The sequence below is a fragment of the Carassius auratus genome, chromosome 9 (assembly GCF_003368295.1).
Source record: "Carassius auratus strain Wakin chromosome 9, ASM336829v1, whole genome shotgun sequence".
NCBI classification, from domain to species: Eukaryota; Metazoa; Chordata; class Actinopteri; order Cypriniformes; family Cyprinidae; genus Carassius; species Carassius auratus.
In genome coordinates, this window is record NC_039251.1 from 2,556,406 (window position 1) to 2,577,896 (window position 21,491).

The window sequence follows — 21,491 nt, forward strand, 5'->3', positions numbered from 1 at the left end:
AAGTTTATAACTCTTTTAGGATGTATTAAATTGATAAGAAGTGAAATCAAAGATTAATATTGTTAGAAGAGATTTATATTTTGAATAAACGCTGTTCTTTAAAATATATATATACATTGAAGAATCCGGAAAAAAGTATCGCAGATTCCAAAATAATATTTGGCATCACAACTATTAATAATTCTTATAATAAATCATCATATTAGACTGATTTCTGAAGATCATGTGACACTGAAGACTGGAGGAATGATGCTGAAAATACAGCTGCACATCACAGAAATAAATTATATTTTAAAGGATATTAAAATATAAACCATTATTTTATATATTTTATTTTGATAATTTTGAATTATTACTGAAATACAACCTTTTTTTGTATCAAACATTTCATTTAACAATAATAAATGAATTACCTGAAGCTGAAAATGGAGTAAATGTATAATAATTAGCAAATATGATTAATTTAGCGCTGTAAACGTGCGTGTGATGGGGCGGAGACGCGCTGCGGAGAGTCAGACGCGCGTGAGGACCAAACACAGCAGAACGGTAGGAAACTTCACTCCTCTTATTATTTCTCTTTTACTATAGCGATTTATTTTTAGATACGTGGTCTGAGTCTTTCATAGAGTTGTAGAGTTATTAGAGAAATAGAGTTATTTTTTACATTCTTTGGTCGAAGTTTTCAGATCGGGACTTCGGAGCCTGTTCGCGTCTCGGTTGATTTAGATCGGCACTTCGGAGCATGTTCGCGACTCGGTTGATTCAGATCGGCACTTCGGAGCATGTTCGCGACTCGGTTGATTCAGATCGGCACTTCGGAGCATGTTCGCGACTCCGTTGATTTAGATTGAGACTCCGGGGACTGTTTTGATTTTTTTTTAATTCAGATCTGTACTTCGAAGCAAGAAGTGTTTGTCAAACAGTTCATTAGTGATGACTGAATATTTGGGCCTGAGGCTTTTTTTTTCTAAGCTGTCGATTTGATTTTTAAATGATTTCAATGACAGGAAGTTGCATGTGTTGTGTTTTATGAATTGTGGATTGATTTATCAACTGAGAAATAAAGTTGAACAAAAATGATCATGAACTCTTAAAGATGATGATGAAAAGAAAAGGTAATATTGCATATAAAATTATATCCAAGTATGAATTAACTTTCGCAATACTTTAAATATTCTTACTCTACCCTAAATCAGTGAAAATGTTTGGCTCAGTTTACAGAAAGTGTACGTCACACATCCTTTCATTATTATGCAACATAGTTTTCTCCTCAGATGAGTATTTAACATCTTTATTCTTGTGGGGATTAGTGTGTAAATGCTATACACAAACACACACACACACACACCGGTCAGATTTTGGGATCAGATTGATTTTTTATGTGTTGTTGTTGTTGTTTTTTTTTACAGGAGTTTACTCGTCAAAACTGCATTTATTTGATCAAAAATACAGGAAAAAAGTGAAATATTATTATGAAGTAAAACAACTTTTTTATTTTAATATACATTAAAATCTATTTTATTTCTGTGATTGTCAGCATCATTCCTCCAGTGTTCAGTGTCACATGATCTTCACAAATCAGAATAATATATTGATTTATTATCAGAGTTGTGCTGCTGAAACTGTGATACTTCTTTCAGGATTCTTTGATGAAAGAAATGTTAAAAAGAAAAGCATTTATTTAAAATAGAAGTCTTTTCTAACAATAAACAATATAGTTCAAAAGTTTATAACTCTTTTAGGATGTATTAAATTGATAAGAAGTGAAATCAAAGATTAATATTGTTAGAAGAGATTTATATTTTTAATAAACGCTGTTCTTTAAAAAAAAAAAAAAAAGTATACATCGAAGAATCCGGAAAAAAGTATCGCAGATTCCAAAATAATATTTGGCATCACAACTATTAATAATTCTAATAATAAATCATCATATTAGACTGATTTCTGAAGATCATGTGACACTGAAGACTGGAGGAATGATGCTGAAAATACAGCTGCACATCACAGTAATAAATTATATTTTAAAGGATATTAAAATATAAACCATTATTTTATATATTTTATTTTGATAATCAGAATCAGAATCAGAATCAGAATGAGCTTTATTGCCAGGTATGTACACATACGAGGAATTTGTTTTCGTGACAGAAGCTCCGCAGTACAACAGAATGACAGCGACAGAACATAAAACACATAATAAAAGAATAAAAAATACAAATATGTAGACAGTGAATGACAATATACAAATGACAATTGTAGGCAGGTATATTACAAAGTGAAGTTATGTATGTACATATATATTGTGTGCAAAATTTAAGTGTATACTAAGTATGTGTGTTAGATAAATAAAGTGTGTGTATATAAATATAAAGTGTAGTGTGTTCGCCATTATTGTCAGCTGTTCATAAGATGGATTGCCTGAGGGAAGAAACTGGTCCTGTGTCTGGTCGTTCTAGTGCTCAGTGCTCTGTAGCGTCGACCAGATGGCAACAGTTCAAAGAGGGAGTGTGCTGGATGTAAGGGGTCCAGAGTGATTTTGACAGCCCTTTTTCTCACTCTGGATAATTACAGTTCTGAATAGATGGGAGAGTTGAACCGATGATTCACTCAGCAGTCCGGACTACCCTCTGTAGTCTTCTGAGGTCAGATTTAGAGGCTGAGCTGAACCAGACAGTTACTGAAGTGCAGAGGATGGATTCAATGATGGTGGAGTAGAACTGTTTCAGCAGCTCCTGTGGCAGGTTAAACTTCCTCAGCTGGCGGAGAAAGTACAACCTCTGCTGGGCCTTTTTTACGATGGAGTCAATGTGAATGTCCCACTTCAGGTCCTGAGAGATAGTGGTGCCCAGGAACCTGAATGACTCCACTGCAGTCACAGTGCTGTTCATGATGGTGAGTGGGGGGAGTGCAGGGGGGTCTCTCCTGAAGTCCACGATCATCTCCACTGTTTTGAGGGTGTTAAGCTCCAGGTTGTTGAGACTGCACCAGACAGCCAGCTCTTTTACCTCCTGTCTGTAAGCAGACTCGTCACCGTCCTGAATGAGGCCGATGAGTGTGGTGTCATCTGCAAACTTCAGGAGCTTGACAGAGGGGTCCTTAGACGTGCAATCGTTGGTGTAGAGGGAGAAGAGCAGTGGGGAGAGAACACAGCCCTGGGGAGCTCCGGTGCTGATTGTACGGGTGCTGGATGTGTATTTTCCCAACCTCACTAGCTGCTGCCTGTCTGTCAGGAAGCTGTTGATCCACTGACAGATGGAGGTGGGCACGGAGAGCTGATTTAGTTTGGGCAGGAGGAGGTTTGGGATGATCGTGTTGAAGGCCGAGCTGAAGTCCACAAACAGGATCCTCACATAAGTCCCCGGTCTGTCTAGGTGTTGCAGAACATAATGCAGTCCAATGTTTACTGCATCGTCCACAGACCTGTTTGCTCTGTAGGCAAACTGAAGAGGATCCAGCAAGGGTCCAGTGATATCCTTCAGGTGGGCCAGCACCAGTTTTTCAAATGACTTCATGACTACAGACGTTAGAGCCACAGGCCTGTAGTCATTTAGTCCTGTAATTTTGGGTTTCTTAGGGATGGGGATGATGGTGGAACGTTTGAGGCATGAAGGGACTTCGCACAGCTCCAGCGATCTGTTGAAGATCTGTGTGAAGATGGGGGCCAGCTGGTCAGCACAGGATTTCAGACAGGCTGGTGTAACACAATCTGGGCCTGATGCTTTTTTCCTTTTCTGCTTCCGGAAGACCTGGCGCACCGCATCCTCGCTGATCTGAATTGCAGGTGTGGGGGAGAGGGGGGATGCAGGAGGTGAGAATGGTGAGAGTGCTTGATTGGAGAGGTGTTCAGGATGGGTTGCAGGAGCTGTTAATGGTGTGAACGGTAGTTTGGAGAGGCATTCAGGGCTGGTTGCAGGAGTTGTGAAGGGTGTGAATGGTTTTGTGGGGAGGCGTTCAGGGCAGGTGATGGGTGTTCTTTCAAACCTGCAGTAAAACTCGTTCAGATCGTCTGCCAGTCGTTGATTCTCCACAGTGCTGGGGGTGGTGTCTTGTAATTGGTGATCTTCTTTAGACTTTTCCACACTGATGCGGAGTCGTTGGAAGTGAACTGAGTCCTTATTTTTTCAGAATAATTCCTCTTTGCCACTTTGATCTCCTTTTCCAATGTGTATTTAGCCTGTTTATACAAGACATTGTCCCCCTTCACGTAAGCATCTTCTTTGGCCTGACGGAGCTGTCTGAGTTTTGCAGTGAACCACGGTTTGTCATTATTGTAAATTAGTTGAGTCTTTGTAGGAATACACATATCCTCACAGAAACTGATATATGATGTTACGGTCTCTGTCAGTTCATCCAGATCGGTGGCAGCTGCTTCAAAAACACTCCAATCAGTGAGGTCAAAACAAGATTGTAAATCCTGCTCTGCTTCATTAGTCCATCTTTTTACAGTCCTTGATACAGGTTTAGCTGATTTTAGTTTCTGCCTGTAGGACGGTATAAGATGAACCAGAAGGTGATCAGAACGTCCCAAAGCTGCTCGTGGAACAGAGTGAAATGCATCCTTTATTGTGGTGTAACAGTGATCCAATATATTACTGTCTCTGGTGGGACATGTAACATGCTGTCTGTATTTTGGCAGTTCACGGGACAGATTGGCTTTATTAAAGTCCCCGAGAATGATTAAAACAGAGTCCGGGTGTTGTTGTTCTGTCTCTGTGATCTGATCAGCGAGTTTCTGTAAAGCTGAGCTCACATGCGCTTGCGGATGGATGTAAACACTGACCAGAATGAACGAGTGAAACTCCCGCGGCGAATAGAATGGCTTGCAGTTAATGAAGAGTGTTTCGAGATTTGAGCAGCACGTCTTCTTTAACACAGTTACATCTGTACACCACCGTTCATTGATGTAAAAGCATGTCCCGCCGCCGTGCGATTTCCCAGTGGATTCTGATTCACGATCCGCTCTAAACAGCTGAAAGTCCGGCAGATAGAGCGCGCTGTCCGGTATGGTGTCATTCAGCCAGGTTTCCGTGAAACACAGAGCAGCAGAGTGTGTGAAATCCTTATTTGTCCGAGAAAGCAGAAGGAGTTCGTCCGTTTTGTTGGGTAGAGAGTGGAGATTTGCCAGATGGATGCTAGGCAACGGCGTTCGAAATCCGCGCTTCCTGAGTCTGACGAGCGCTCCCGCTCGCTTCCCCCGTCTGCGCGTCCTGAAGCGCTTGATCAGCGCCGCCGCTCCTCCGATAACAACGTTCAGTAAAACGTCTGAATAATTTAAATCCTGTAAAATATCCTGTGGTGTGTTCTGCTGAATGTTCAGCAGTTCTTCCCTGGTGAAACTGATGGCAGGAATATAACTAAAGACAGGACAAACTAACAAAAACACAAAAACATATGCGGAGCTCGTCACGGAGGCAGCCATCCTGTATCGGCGCCAGAGAGCAGTTCTTTAATATCCAAAATAAAGACAGTTCTATAATATCCAAAATAAAGTGGGAAAGGGCAGAAATATGAACAGAAGCAAGGAGGAGGAGGATGTGTTGTCAATAATGAGATATGGACACACAAGATTAAATAAAACTCTGGTAATAATAAAGAAACATGAAAATGGCAATTGTGAATTATGTAAATGTCCAGAGTCTGTAGAGCATGTTATAATTCATTGTCCTAAATATCAGGAAGAAAGACAAAGATTAAGATCACAATTAAAAAGAAAACAGTTAAGATTAAACTTAGAAGAAATCCTACAAAGAAGCTCAGGTGAAATATGTTTTAAATATGTATTTAGTTTCCTAAGGAATACAGGACTAATTAAAATAATTTAGGTGTGTGTTTTTTTTTTTTTTTTTTAGAAAGGTTAGAATCCAGTAGCACACCCCAGTCCAGCAGGTGGCGGTAATGCACTATTAAAGTTAAAAAAAATTGAAAGAAGAAGAACCTTCATCGATGAGAAGACTCCATGAAATATCTCTCTTCATGGTCATTTCAGTGATTTTATTCTGATATCATCATGTTATATTGTAGTTTGTGTTTCAGTCTCTCCAAGAAAAAAAGAACAAAGTCCTCAGTTCTGCGTTATTTGTCTTATTTTCCCCAAAAACAACAACCCAGTGAGGAAAAACAGTATTAGCTGATCAATTCTTAATTGCTGACCTGCTGCTGAATTTCATCTGAAAATAAGCAGAAATGAACCTGACATCAGATTATAGAACAAATGAGTTTTAAAAGGAAAGAAAAGCTCAAATATGAGGCCTGTTTGAGCGACAGATAGAATATATTTGATATTTCTGATCTCTACAGATTATTGTTTTTGATTATTTTAACCAAACTATGTTACAAACTTTTCAATAAGAGCCTAAAGAATCATATAAACTTGTGTGAAATGAGCATCTGATGAAGTCTTTAGTCTTTCTCCTTTCTCTGGAAGGAACAGACGCATGTTTGCTGACACATGATCACACACTGATCTCCTGAAATATTCAGACTGTGACTGAAGTGTAGAGCTGAGGATTTCATCATCTTCCTCATCGCAATTCTCTGAATTATTGTAAGTGTAATGGATATTCTGTTATATAATAATAATTGAAGAATGAATGGATATATAGTCATGTATGATTAGTGAAGTGTTTGATATACAGGCCTCGTGTCAGTCTGTCATTATGGAGATCAGAGAGAGATCTTCATCTCCAGATCACACCAGAGAGTCTCTGAAGAGCCACAGATCCATGAATCCTCCTGAAACCAGTGATGATCCAGTGACCTCTGACCCCAGGTGAGATATGATCCAGTGACCTCTGACCTCAGGTGAGATATGATCCAGTGACCCCTGACCTCAGGTGAGATATGAACCAGTATTAGAATCGACAGACTGAACAAGAGACTGTAAGCAGACGTTACGATATGAAGCTCATAGAGGAAATAGTGTATTATCCCTACAGTTATGGCATATAGTGATATTTAAACCTGAAACATGTTCATAGACTAGACAGTAGTAGCAGTAGTTCTAGTGTTTTATCATGAAGAACAGTTAATAACACACTTACCCAGAAGTGCAGCTCAGAATCAGTTTATAGTTGTTTGGCTGCTTTATAATAGTCTTGTGCTGCGTTTCCACCGCAGGGACTTTACCCAGGAACTAGCAAGTATCCCAGAGTGCAGTCTGGACGATGGGGCGGGGCGACACGTTGGGGCGGAGCGACACGTGTCGCCCCGCCCACCTCAGCGGTTATTGGTTTATGATTAAGATGAGCTTATTGGTGTACAGATGAGTGACGATTTTACAGCTTATTGGTATAGAGAATTATGACGCTATTAGCAGGATTGGAATGCGGAAGTAGACACTCAGATGAATAAACTTTTAATATAAATTAAAAAGTGAATATAAATGTTGTGTTTTTGCATTTTTTGTTGCATTTCCACAACATCCCGTATAAATACAAAGAGTTTTGAATTACGACGAACAGAATATAAATAAATGGTCTACTCCCTCAACGGCTGTAGACGCTACCTCGGCATTACTCGCTGGTTTGAAAATGACACGGCAATATTATGCGAAGTATGGTTATGTAGATAGTCATGGAGTACCTTGATTTATATATTCAAATTATATATACATACATATATATATATATATATATATATATATATATGTATGTATGTATGTATGTATGTATGCGTGTGTGTGTGTAACAAATTGTCACCAGTCTCTGAACGTCACCAATAATATTCTGAACATTCCCTTGGCCCCTACGAAAATTTACTATGGTTCTGCTACAGTAACTATAGTAAAACTATGGTGTTTTTATAATTACAGCTCACAGTAATTAATATGCCAACAAATATTTTTACTACAATAAATCCATGGTTACTTTTTGCAAGGAAGGAACTATACAGGTTCTAAAGAACTTGCCCAAAAACACCTTGTTACTTCCTGTTATTTGTTTTCTGAACTGCACTACTGAAAACCTCATTAATCCTCACAATCCTGTCACAATTTAATAAAGAATTAATTATGAGCAATGCATAGCAAATGATGTTATCATCAAATATGAGAAACCTTAAAGAATGATAGACTGATGTAAATGACTGAAACCTGTTGTCATGCACGTGTTTTCCATAGCTTTTTTATTAAAACATTATACACTGCAAAGTTTAACTTTAAATGACATCAATTAATACATCAAAACCAGTTAATCTCAGTCCATTCTCTATTTCCCTTCAATGAACTTAACAAACAAATGTGTTTCATGCCGCAAAAAAAAAAAAAACAAACAAAAAAAAAAAACAGTCCTTGGAACAAAATCCTGTGTAAACAAAAGCCCAGAAGATCACCACGCCGGTCTCTTCCCTGTATCCTGGTGGGTTAAACTTGAAAAGGGCTCTGCACTGCAAGCGTTCCCTGATGCTGTACATCCGTCTGAACTCGTTCCGGTCAGGAGACAGGAGGACAATTCTTCCAGTTGGCCACAACTTATAGTGTAAAGACAAAATACATGAAAGATAATAATAATAATACAAAAAAAGTTTAACAGCCTTCTACTACAAAATTCAATTGGAGAATGAGCATTAAACGGGGAAATCTTAATGTCTAGCCAGGCAAACTGTGCTGCTTTCCGAAAAACTTCGGAGCACATCCCTAAACCATCTGCAAACCAGAGAAAGTGTCAAATATGGAGAGTCACCCGCCGACAAAATAACTTCCCTGAGGATTTCCAGTGGAAGCTGTTGAATCAAAAACATACATAGGTTTATTTATACATGTATATAAAAGTTATTAAACATTATATAAACACTGAATACAGACAACCTTGCTTTAAAACTCTCATTAAAAACTCTATAGATTGTTGCCACAACTGCATACTCATTCTTTTATAATAACACTAATAAAATGTTAATATATACAGTACTGTCTAGAAGTATTAGGCATGTTAGTATTTTCACATTGAAAAAAAAAACTGTTTTAAGACAATTATTTATATCTTTTGCTGTTGTGTGTCAGTAGGATATATTAGTTTACATTTCCACACATTCATTTTGCCATTAATTGTAATAATCCAGTGAGATATTTGTATATATTTGTATGCATGGTCCATATGAAGATCTTTTACATTGAATATAAATATTTCTGTCTTATATGGTGAACAAAATCCACATTAGATCGCAAACAGAAGTTATTTAAAAAACTTGCTGAAAATGAATTAAGCTGAAATGTTTTTAAATGAATTTGATGCTGATGTTAACTGATAGCTATATATTAAATAATCCACAGTGCTGACCAATAAAGTACTTGTACATAATACCAATTTCACATCTGAACAACTATGTAGCTGTAATAACTAAAATACCTCTGCATGTACACACATATGCAATTATTAGTTCTTAATGAATGTAATAACCTGCTTTGCTGGACTCTGCCTGAAGACATGGTGAATGGTGAAGTTCCCCTCAGTGGTTGAGCTCTAAAAGAACAAATGTCAAGAGGTAGGTATATTGCTAGATATAGTACAGAGTAATGTTTCATGTAGCAACATTCAAACAGCTACATACATTTGTGGAGTAAAGCTGTCCAGGAGAACAGAACACCACCACCTTCTGATCATGTCATCTATATAATAGATAGAATAATAATAATAATAATAATAATATACACACAAAAATCATGCATGTCTGTTCAAATAACTTGACAAATGTGATGCCATACCTCTGTAAAATCGAATGAACTAAAGCCATGTACAGAGTGTACTGTTACAATCCACAAAGAACAATAAAATGAGCAATTTATAACTATTATTAACAATAATTATTCAAATTGAACGTACCATGGATAAATAAATGATCGAACATCGCATTTCATATAAGATATTAACACAACCACTTTTACTCACCTCAAGCAATCAACGGAATAGCGTTATTACTCTGCTGCTGTAGTTGCCACTGTTCTGTTTGTTTCAACGCAAACTGCCCCCTGCTGGCTCGGAGGAACATGTCAAAGGCGGGGAAAACAAATATCGAAGTGTCGCCCCGCCCCATCGTCCAGACTGCACTCTGGGGTTACTCCCTCGATCCGCACTTCTGACCCGCACCGGCGCGAGCTCCAGCACACTTTACCCGACAAAGATAAACGTTATTAATGTGGATATTATTCTGTATGCTCGAACATGTTGAAATCGCAGCTTTACTTTACGAAACACAACTTAATCGTGCAGCAGTTGTGTATCACGTCTACTGGCTGAGACCACAAGTGAGGTGTTCAGTTATAAAGGTTTTACTGACACCAATAACGATTTTATGACAACTGATCTTTTGTCTAAATGACAATCTTTGTGGATGTGGTTGTAGTTATTATCTGGCTAATAACAAGAAGCTTTGAGTGAGAGCTAGTAGTTACAGTTTAGCTGCTACACAGCAATATCACATCAGTGTTAGAGACAGAACTGCTCTTTCTTTTCAATAGAACTGAAGTTACACATGATTTCCAATCGGTTTGGTTTGTTAAAATCATCTTACATTATGATACAGGACATTGCTGGCTTTACAGGAGAAGATGCCAGACTTTTGTGCAGTCTACAGATTCTCCAATCGCCGTCGTCTCAAAACGAGAGCCCGTGGATCACCTTTCACCTGTAAGATATGACAATATTAGGATTATATTTGGGATAATGGTTAGTTACTCAGTGGATGTGTGTACAATACAGGTCCTGTTACACAGGAACAGCGAGGCTATGACATAATAGTATTACAAGATTGTTGTTGACCCAAAGCTTTTTACAAGTTTGTTTCCACAATCACAGAATGTTTCTTTTCTTCAGGAGCGAGGACTTTGACAGAACGGGGCACAATGTCCAGATTAAAGATGCTGTTGTGCCAAACATTTTTAACTTTCCAGCTCATCTTCAAATGGTCTGTGTATCACTGACCAACAATAATTCAAGCTGTATAAGATTGATATATCAATGTGTGATTAAATGTCACTTTAGTGTTTGTTTCTGCACCACATCGCTAAAATGACTAACCTTACCTTCCAGAGCAACAACATGCGACAGAAGCTCAATAAAACCGTCCTTTTCAAAGAGCATTAGCCCTTTTTATCTCTGTCCTTCACAGTAGTGTAGTTCTCTCTACAGGGAGGGATTTCAACATGCAGCATTTCTTTATGTATATTTGTAAAGGGGAATCTTGTACCTATTTTTATTTGCAAATAAATATAACTTTTATAATAGTTTATAAATAGAGACTTTTGTGTAATTCTTCTATATTTTGTGTATTCATTCTATATCAGAACCCCTGAAATATAATCCAAATAGTCTACAAGAAACTTCAGAGTGTTTTCTTTCATTGGAGACCAGGATTCTTCTTCTACTCCAAGAGTTTGCCACACACTAAGTCTTTTATTGTCACTATGCATTTTAGGTAACCAAAAGTCTTATGGGGAGTTTCAGCAGGGCATTTTACAAAACACATGAGCATATCTTGGCAAATAAATGGTCTAAAGCACTTCTATTTCATTCTCCATTGATCTTCTTTTGCTCACAGCTTCACACGAGCTGGTGCTTGGGCTCAGTTGTGTTTCTAAAGTCATATCAAGAGACCTAGAGGCTGAAATGTGTTCAGTTGAGATGCTTGTTGTCCAGCAGAAAGAAAAAACAATATTCTAGCCTCTATAACTCTGTGCCAGTACTTCACACAATTATTCTGATTGTTTCATAAGAAACTACAGGGTCTCAGCTTTCTAAAGAGATCAGGCATTTGATGGTACACAAAAATATCTGGGAACAGTGATCTCTGAAGTAGACACAGTGCAATGTAGAGGAGAAAAGCCTAGTGAATGGCCCAAGCCTGAAGAAGTTCAGATAAACGTAATAATTCAGATTATTTTATTATAATAGTAATATTTGTATTATAAAAGTATATATATATATATATATATATATCATGTTGCCATTCTGTACACTGAGTTTTAGTAGTCTATATATTAATTTAACATAAATACCTCGTGCGTGTGTATATTCATTGCACCAATCTGTATTATTTTCATATGGAAGTCCAGGGTTATAATTATAAGTATTCAGTGTCATAAGTACATCTATGACATTTATAACAAACCAAAGAATTTGAAAATCGGTAGATAATTTAGTAAGTTAGCCTTTATTATTTAAATCTATGGTTTTGTATTTCTGACTCGTTATACTGTTTGCTGAATTATTTTGTGTTTTCTGAATTGTAATCTGTTTTCACTTTACGGTCGCTCCAGATTTGTCCCAAATGTGATTTCTAGTGAGTTCTGCTGGAAACATGAGACACTGGAGACAGATGATCATCAAAACTGTGTAAATGCAATGTGAACTCGGTCCAAACATGAATAATGACAGCTTTTTAGAAAACATTTACAGCTGTTTTCATGAATGTGTCATTTATGAACTCTAATCTACAAATAATAAAACAACATTAAATATAATTGTCTGTATAATTTGTGTTCTATTATTATTATGTAGTGCTTTTGGTGTTTTTATTGTGAGCTAGGCAAATTGAACACAACAAACTTTTACTTTTTTATTATTCACACATATTAAATTCATTAAAAGTGAAGCTACAAAACTAACCCCAGATCAGTTTCACACTGCTTTTCTGTGACATTAGTGAAGTAATTTACTCTATTTACTGTCATGAAGTTTAATGAGAAACCACAGGACACAAATGGATAAAGACTGAGAGTCAGTGTTCAATGTTCAGAAATGTCTCATCTATTTTTCTGGTGTTCTGTGGAGGGAAGTGTTGTGTTCATCTCTTTGTGTTTCTTCATCTGTTTGCTCTCATTGTTTTGAACTCTGCTCTGTGTTGATCAGATCCGGCCCAAACTCCAAAATCATTGTCAAACTCCAAAATGAGTTTACGTTGTTTTGTGTCCCTCAGATGTTACAGTGTGTCACACCTATGGGGCACGTTGTCACATTTCACTTCCATTATTTAGAGTAAATAAAGAAAAGAGTATACACTGTAATTCTGGATCATAAACATGTGTTTGTACTAGATGTGTGACAGTTATGTAAATAAATAAATAAAACGACACACAGAGGAAGTCCAAAAGTGTTAGTTTGGTGTTGTGTTAATGTTATTATTAATGTTATAATACCAAAGACCATATACAAGGAATGAAAACATAGAGATCCACCTTGGAAAAAAAACTAAAGCAAAGTGTCCAATAAAATGCAATAGTGGCAGAAGAGAGATGATGAAATACAGACAAACAGGGAAGATATATATTTTCTAGACTGGGGTAAGAAAAATTTCTGTAAATTTACAGCATATTAACAGCGTAAATATACAGTACTGAACTGTTTTCTAAAATTACGGTGTCTTACCGTAAATGCACACGTGATCGGTGGGAGAGGGGGAACCAAAGGCTAGCTGAGGCATGGAGGAGCATGGTTTCAGTCAAAGTTTTATGGATTTCATCTCAAGTTGAGGCTCATTTACAGGTAAGCAGATCAAAGTCTGAATAATTTTTTATCTTAAACTGCAGCGTTTTTTTTAATGTGGGCACAATATTTTAATTTACCTTTGACAAATCTTGCCAAGACGGTGAACTAGCATGTATGCAATTTTTACAAATTTCTCCTGAAAGTTAAGTGTGTATGTGTGTGTTTGTGAAGGATTTGCATCGTTTTTCTTTCCTGGTGTAAAATCCTGTAAATGTTAAACTTGTAAATAGTTAAATATAAAATACTTGCGTTCGCTGATTATTTCATTGGATATGAATTTAACATATTCGGCAACGGTAGAAGATGAGCACGTGATCGGTGGGGGAGGGGAGCAACGGTTAGCGTCTGATACCAGAGAAAAGCATCATCAGTCTCAGTGAATAAAACGGATATTATCTCAAATATAATCTCGATTACAGATTGCAGATAACGAGGATATGAAGTAAGTGTGTTTTCCTGATTTTCTGAAACACTTATTTGCACAATTATATTTACATTTTGCATTGGCGCCAACCCAGTGTAGTTTAAAATGGAGGATTTGTTTTATTTGCATTAATGTTGCTAAGTTGGGTGCGTATAAAGTTGGTAACTTATATATAATCCTTATATATTGGGAAATCGAAAATAGGCCTGTAAACTTAGCATAAACGCATCGTCTTTTGCATGAGCACTTGACTGGATAGATGGAAAGAGTAGCGTTGACGTTATGGTGAGAAACGTTTGTTTTTTTCGGAGTGACACATTAGTCTTTCAATATAAGTCGTATCTAAAACTAGTTAGAGTGTAATCTAAATATATTCTAACTTATTGTTAATAAAGTGGGCTTTGTATGTGAGCACATTTTAATTTTAATTTTGCACTGGATTTATTGGCACAAATCTCTATATCACAGAGGAAACGTTACTTCATTCACTTACATTCTAACTTGTTCCTCTGCCTCCATTACAGTTTTGTGTGTGAGAGAGAGAGAGTGTGTGTGTGTGTGTGTGTGTGTGAGAGAGAGAGAGAGAGAGAGAGAGTGTGTGTGTGTGTGTGAGAGAGAGAGAGAGTGTGTGTGTGTGGTGTGTGTGTGAGAGAGAGAGAGAGAGAGAAAGAGAGTGTGTGTGTGTGTGTGAGAGAGAGAGAGAAAGAGAGTGTGTGTGTGTGTGAGAGAGAGAGAGAGAGAGAGAGAGAGAGGGAGTGTGTGTGTGTGTGAAAGAGAGAGAGAGAGAAAGAGAGTGTGTGTGTGTGTGAGAGAGAGAGAGAAAGAGAGTGTGTGTGTGTGAGAGAGAGAGAGAGAGAGAGAGAGGGAGCAGGGATTAAAGTTCTCCGTCGTTACGACGGATTTCCGGTAATTGTAGCGAGTCATCGACGGATTTCCGTCAATTACACTGTTCCGCCTGTCCTTAATGTTTTAAATTCACTTTTCATAATTTTAATGCTGTATATATAGGCTTACATTTCTCAAATAGTGTAATAAATGTCTTAATTTTAGTTTAAATAGGTCTTAAATTAAGGAAAGACAAAGTGTATTCAGCCTGCTGAGGAGGATGTGATCAAAGCCTGGAGTGGAGCGAATGCACGTTCCTCTCTTCACTATAAGCGTTTTGTTATCACTCCGGTATGGATCCACTCCGGGTTTTGGTTTAGTTTTGAAGAAGTACATGTCAGGTTACGGCTGAGGTATAATTACATTTAAGATAGCATGGACACACTTATAATGCAGGAAGGCTCCGATGTTTCGGAGATTGATAAAAGTGTAAAAAATAAATGGAGATGGGCTTGGCTTAGCGAAATTGGGAAGAATGGCAAGCCTTTTAGTTCGTGGGCTAAAAAAATCAAACAACCAGGTACGTGTCTTTGCACAGTATGCCACAGGAAATTTCAATATGGCAATAATGGCAAAAAAGTGCTAGCTCGCCATCAATCAGAAGCTAGTCACAATGCTGCCGTTCGTGCTCTACAGTACACATGCTCCCTGCCTGGTGCGACAAGTACCACAACGGAGATTCATGCATCTATGGTCGACCGTGTGTGCGATGTAAAAGTGCGCATATGTTCTTTCATAGCGGAGCATGACCTGTCGTTCACAGTCTCACACCTTGTCAAGGTATATTTTTTTTTCCAAAGATTACAAATAGCTTTTAAAATATGCAAACTGGCAATATTAAAGCGGTTTAATCTCCCCTTAAAACGCTATTGGTCTCGACTATTTAAATAAAGTGTTTGTTAAAGGAATATGGCTTGGCCTGAAAAATGTTCAGTCAGAAGATTTTTTTTCACTTTAATCCCTGAGGGAGTGTGTATGTGTGTGTGTGTGTGAGAGAGAGAGAGTTAGAGAGAGAGGAAGAGGAGAGAGCAGTAGACAGAATATTTTTAAGTGTTTTTAATGAAAAGTTGAAGGATGTCCCAGGATGAGAACATAGATATGGTACACCTGCTTGTCAAGATTCTAACGTTAATGTCCCACTTCCAGGAACATGAAGATGGACTGGTTTCACATGCAGATGTAAGTATTTAATTTTCTTCTTTCCACTTCACCACATTATATTATGTAATATTATTATTTGTGTATTGTGTGTTCTCTACAGGTTGCAGCATCTGCATCTGAGGTTGAGAAGACACTCAATCTACCTGCCAATCCTCATCTGATTTTGCTGGGTTAGTGTGTCATTGCACAAGACGAAGAAGAAACATTTACTGATGGCTGAGATATAAAATTGTTAACATTGCTGTTGTGCACAATTGTTAAAATTGCTTCTTTTTTTTCTTTTTTTTTGTGAGTGTCCAGTCAACATTTTTGACTGCAGTTGCAACAGTGTTTGCTGTGCACTACATCTTCAACCTGCAGTATCAAGAGGAGGCTTGTTGCACGTTAGAATTTTTTCAAAGGTAAGTGTTTTCCTTTTTGCGTATGTTTTTATCACTCTCTTAGAATCTGTGGTAACACTTTATAATAAGTATACAGTAGTAAAGTAATAAATTATTTGCAAACTAGTTACCTCAACCTTTCTCCTGTGTTCTACTTGTGTTCTTCCATTTCATACACTTCGGTAATGTGTAATGCAACTTTCCTTAGATGTTTCTATGGAATAAACCCAGAAAGAGGCTCAAAGACCTGCCGAGGCAAGGTAGTCTCCAAGAAGACGGGGAAGGTGGTGAATAAGAAGTCCACTACAGTCAATCCAAAGGTTGCCACTCTACAAAAAAATCGAATGGACTTCAAATGGGACTTCATCTAGGCAAGTGAAGTTACACATACATTTTCATTAAATACAGTTCTTAATACAACTTATTTCACAGTTTACACACATAGAATATTTCTCACATTTAAACTTGTTTAACAAAAAAAAAAATCAACATTTAAAAGTAGTCAGTTGAAAAAGACTGATGTGACTCATTTTGGTTACTAACGTTGCGTCCCTGTAGTTTGCATTGCATTGCATAAAATAATTTACAGCAAAGAAACGGTTTTATAAATAAAATATCCACAAACCTATATTTGACCCAAAAAAAAGTCGTCAGTGGCACTGAGAACTACTCTGAAGAGGAAACAGTCCGCACTCATTACAACCCCTATGTTGTTGCGACTGTTCAGTCCCAGGTTACACAAAAACTATCCAAGCACACAAAAAAATTTCGAGGTTGAAATAATATAATGATTTTATTAAAACCATGAATTTTTTTTTTTTTGAGTACATGCACACTATTAATCAGTTTAGTTGGTCCACTAATGTTGCTCAAATGCACCGTTACCTCTCTGTCCTCTAACCGGTCACCCCACTTTATTCCGGGACCTAGCAATTTACAAATTAAGTACTGGTCATACTAATAGTGTGGAAACAATGAGAAAAAAAAGAGAAAAGAAGCATTTCCCATTTCTATGAATTATAAAAAATTGTATGCAAGTGCTCAACTCTGAAAAAAAATAAATAAGATTTACTTTGCGAAAAGTAAAGAATTTGCACAAATATATTTTAAGTAAATTTGACTGCTCTAATATAAAGTGCAACTCACCTGTCATTCTCAGGTAAAATCTACTTAATATTTAACAACACTCATGAAGAAATTAAGTAAATATGTTTTATAATTTTTTTTGTTTTGTTTTAACTTTTTCAAATTACATCTTAATGGTTAAAATACATTTTAGAAATCAAATAGCATGTCCAATTAACTGAAATCCTGAAAGTGATTCAGTTAAACAATTTATCAGTAATTTGTTTTTTTAGGAAATACGTTTTATTCTCAAATTCCATTTTTATTCCTGTTACAATTAAAACATGGAATAACAATTGTGTAATTATTCCTTAAACATCATTTTTAATGATTATTATTATTTTTATTACTATAATTCTTATTTTTATTATTATATTACTTTGAATTACATATTCTACTGTACAAAAGTGATATATTTCCATCACAATCACATCACATTAAACCGAACCTTTATTTTGAAGGATTGATGTGAAGACGCTTGATTTTATTTTATTTTTGTTTGTGTATGTGGGATAGAGCTGCAACTGTTGATGATCTTTTCTGTAAACTAATGTGACGTGTGGGCGGAGCTAAAGAATCACGAGCGCCAGTAGGCTTTTGCATTGAGAGCGTTTGGAAGTTGTGACATTGGTGTGAGGAAAAAAAAACATCATCCAAAACAAACCATGGCTAACAGTCAGATTCAGCGTATATTTATGATCCAGAATCAGATCCCGAGGCTGAAACTGAACGAGAGCAGCAGCAGCAACGACTCGCTCCGCGCGGTTTGAAGCAGTTTTACTCACCGCCTGCGGTTCCAACACACGATCGTGACCCTTTTTCGTTGGGATTGCATCATCCTTAAGAAATAAACGATACGCAAATCCGTCGTCAAACTGGGCCTTGTTAGTAAAACAAGCATCTTCGAAATGCAGGGAACAAACACAAACACTTGCACAACTCCGTTGATGCTCTGTAAAAATAAACTCCATCCACTGGTCCCTTAATGCTGTTTCTCTTTTGGTAATCTGTGCAGGGTTGTCTTGCCCTGGCAACCAAAAACACACTTTTTTGTGACATTTGGCGATGCTCTCGCTCTGATCAGTGAAGTCTGTTGTGCTCTCAGTGCTCTGCTATACGGGAGCGTGCGCTCTTCCGGGAGAAGTGCCTCAGGACTATGGGAGGCCCTTTCAGCATAAAAACGTCCCAGTGTTACTCGTCGTAATTATATTTTTACTAGTAACAATTCAATTAAAGAGCTCTATAATTTAATTTCTACTAGTAACAATTACAATTATAGAGCTCTATAATTCAATTTTTACTAGTAACAATTATGATTGTAGAGCTCTCTAATTGAATTATAGAGCTCTGCAATTGTATTCTTACTAGTAACAACTGAATTAAAGAGCTCTATAATTCAATTTTTACTAGTACCAATTCCAATTAGAGAGCTCTACAATTAATTTATTACTAGTAAGAATACAATTGCAGAGCTCTGTAATTCAGTTGTTACTAGTAATAATCCAATTGCAGAGCTCTACAATTCCACTAGAGAGCTCTCTAATTCAATTGTTACTAGTAAAAACTGAATTATAGAGCTCTCTAATTGTAATTGTTACTAGTAAAAACCGAATTAGAGAGCTCTTTAATTCAATTCTTACTAGTAACAATTCCAATTACAGAGCTCTATAATTGTATTATTACTAGTAGAAACTCCTATTCATGAGATGCAAAACAGATTGCAGATATCCCGCCTACAACAGTGCGTTTCAAAATAAAAGCCCTGTAGCGTGGTTCTAAAGTATCCTGAAATATTGTACAGACTTAGGTAACATTAATCATGTTCACATTAAAGCAAAATTAAGATGATGCCTGAGATGAATATGTACAGTGTTTAGAATTGATATGCAATAATAGAATGATTGTGTTTGTTGTTTAGTAAAATAGAAAACATTAGGCCAAATAGTCTTAAACTTTTTTATAAATTGTGACTCGGGGTTAAATCTAGCCTAAAGTTTTTTTCAAGTTTTTTTTTTTCTTCTTCTTTTTTTCTCCAGGTTTGCAATATTGTTTTATATTTTGCCTTCAAATAAGCTTATGCCTGTTGTGGTTGCATGTGTTTGTTGTTAAGTAAAATGAACAAGAGAACACTGAGGAATTCTGACTGTGCATTTAACTCTTTTGTATATATAAATATATATATATTATCGTTAGTCTCATATCATAATTGATAAAAGTTATATTTCAATGTTTTTGGTAAACAAGAAAAAATTTTTTTTTAGAAATCACATTGTTATTTTTTATTGATATTATAACAGTACATTCAACCAGATGTGTGAACAAGTATGCAAAAAGAAAAAGATCCATCATCAATTGCCTAACCAATAAAAGTGACTTAGGCAGAATATGCCATGACTTTCTCTTACATATAAAATGCAAACATAACAAAACTTGTTTTACTCTCCTAAATGTAACCAAGATGTGTAACTTGTGAACCCTAACCAAGTTGTTTCTTATTAATGTCTAACCTTAACCACTGTTTTCCTTTTCTACCCTTAATCAAAGTTCCACTTAGGTGCTGTGCAAACATAACCAAAGTTTTTTTATTCTCCTAAATATAACCAAGATGTGTAATTTGTCCTGACGGCAGTAATGGAATGGGACTGTAGGCAGTCCAAAGAGCCATTCTTTCAGGAAGGTCTGGTCAACATCTGATATGGGCACACATGGGCCAGTCTTGTTGATCTCGGGTTTACACGGATCAGTTTTGGATTTTAACCATGATCCGATGGTTCTGGGGGCAAAGCAAAGTGTTGAACAGAAAAGATTCTTACACACAGGTAGTTTACGTCTATCTGCCAGTTGCAGGTGGTATAATAGGGACGTTGTTCTCCAAGATGCAACAACACCTTTCTTCTGTTTTATGGGCACATTTTGGACTAGAGTCTGGATATACAGCTTGTGTGTCTCCCAGAAAGGCATGGACCAGAAATTGTTGAAGATATCTGTTCCATGCTCTTCAGTCAGTTTCTCTGACTTTAAGCAGTGATGTGATGTGCAGGGTGGGCCCATGGTCTTTGGTGGTCTCTCCTGTCCCATTGGATTCTTCTAATTCTCCCCCTTAAGACGCTTCTCCTTTATCAGCTCTCGCTTCACATATCTGGCCTTGGGCGCCTATGACGTTGAACAGCAGAAGTTTCAAGTACATCTCCTGCATCTCCTTCACTGACAGCTCCTTGAGCTGTGTCTGTATCACTACCATTATCTGGGCTGTCATCTTTCTCAGGTGTATAGTCCTCATTCAAAACAGTGTCATCGATTTCACTATTTGACGATAAATCAGGATCTGATTCTGCTCTGGAGGCTTTACTGGCCGTTTCCTCTTCTATTTGTTGCCCCATGTCTACGCCATTACCTTCTTTCTCAGGTCTGCTCTCATCTAAATCCTCCAACTACACTACATGGGTATCAACTTTATTTCCTGACATTAAAACAGAAAATGGAGTGCTGTTGAGTATTTTAACTCAGTAAATCATGTTAAATTCATAGGTCCACTGCAAAAAAAAAAAAAAAAAAAAAAATCTAAATCTTACCAAATACTTCTTATGTCTAGTCAAAATGTCTAATTTATATAAAAAACAATTTTACTTTTTTTTTACTTTACTATTTTTACTTTTATTTGCATTTAAAATAAAAAGTAAATGCTTGAAAAATTACTTCACTTTATTTTTTACAGCATCTTTGCATATCTGAACCCTTTCCAGCAGTGACTGTATGATTTTGAAATACATCCTTTCACATTGAGGACATTTGAGGGACTCAAACCCAAATATTTAAAAAGATTCCAACATTCACTGATGCTTCAGAAGGAAACAATGTGCATTAAGAGCTGGGGGGTGAAAACTTTTGGAATTTGAAGATCAAGGTAAATTGTACTTAATTTGTGTACCGGGAAACATACATGTATCTTCTGTTGCTTAAGAAGGGCAGAACTAAATGGAAAACAATTATATTTCAACAAAATAAGAAAAATTTGGCCATCTTCATTGTGTTCAAAAGTTT

General features: G+C 36.8%; 1 protein-coding gene and 1 long non-coding RNA gene across 3 annotated transcripts in view; both read left to right on the plus strand.

Moving 5' to 3' along the window:
- Nucleotides 1-21,491, plus strand: part of LOC113109173 (NACHT, LRR and PYD domains-containing protein 12-like) — a 1,059,377-nt gene that overhangs the window by 156,517 nt on the left and 881,369 nt on the right. The window lies entirely within an intron of this gene.
- Nucleotides 10,205-11,224, plus strand: LOC113109259 (uncharacterized). The gene is made up of 2 exons (XR_003292913.1): nt 10,205-10,619; nt 10,806-11,224. It is a non-coding gene; the product is annotated as an uncharacterized LOC113109259 (long non-coding RNA).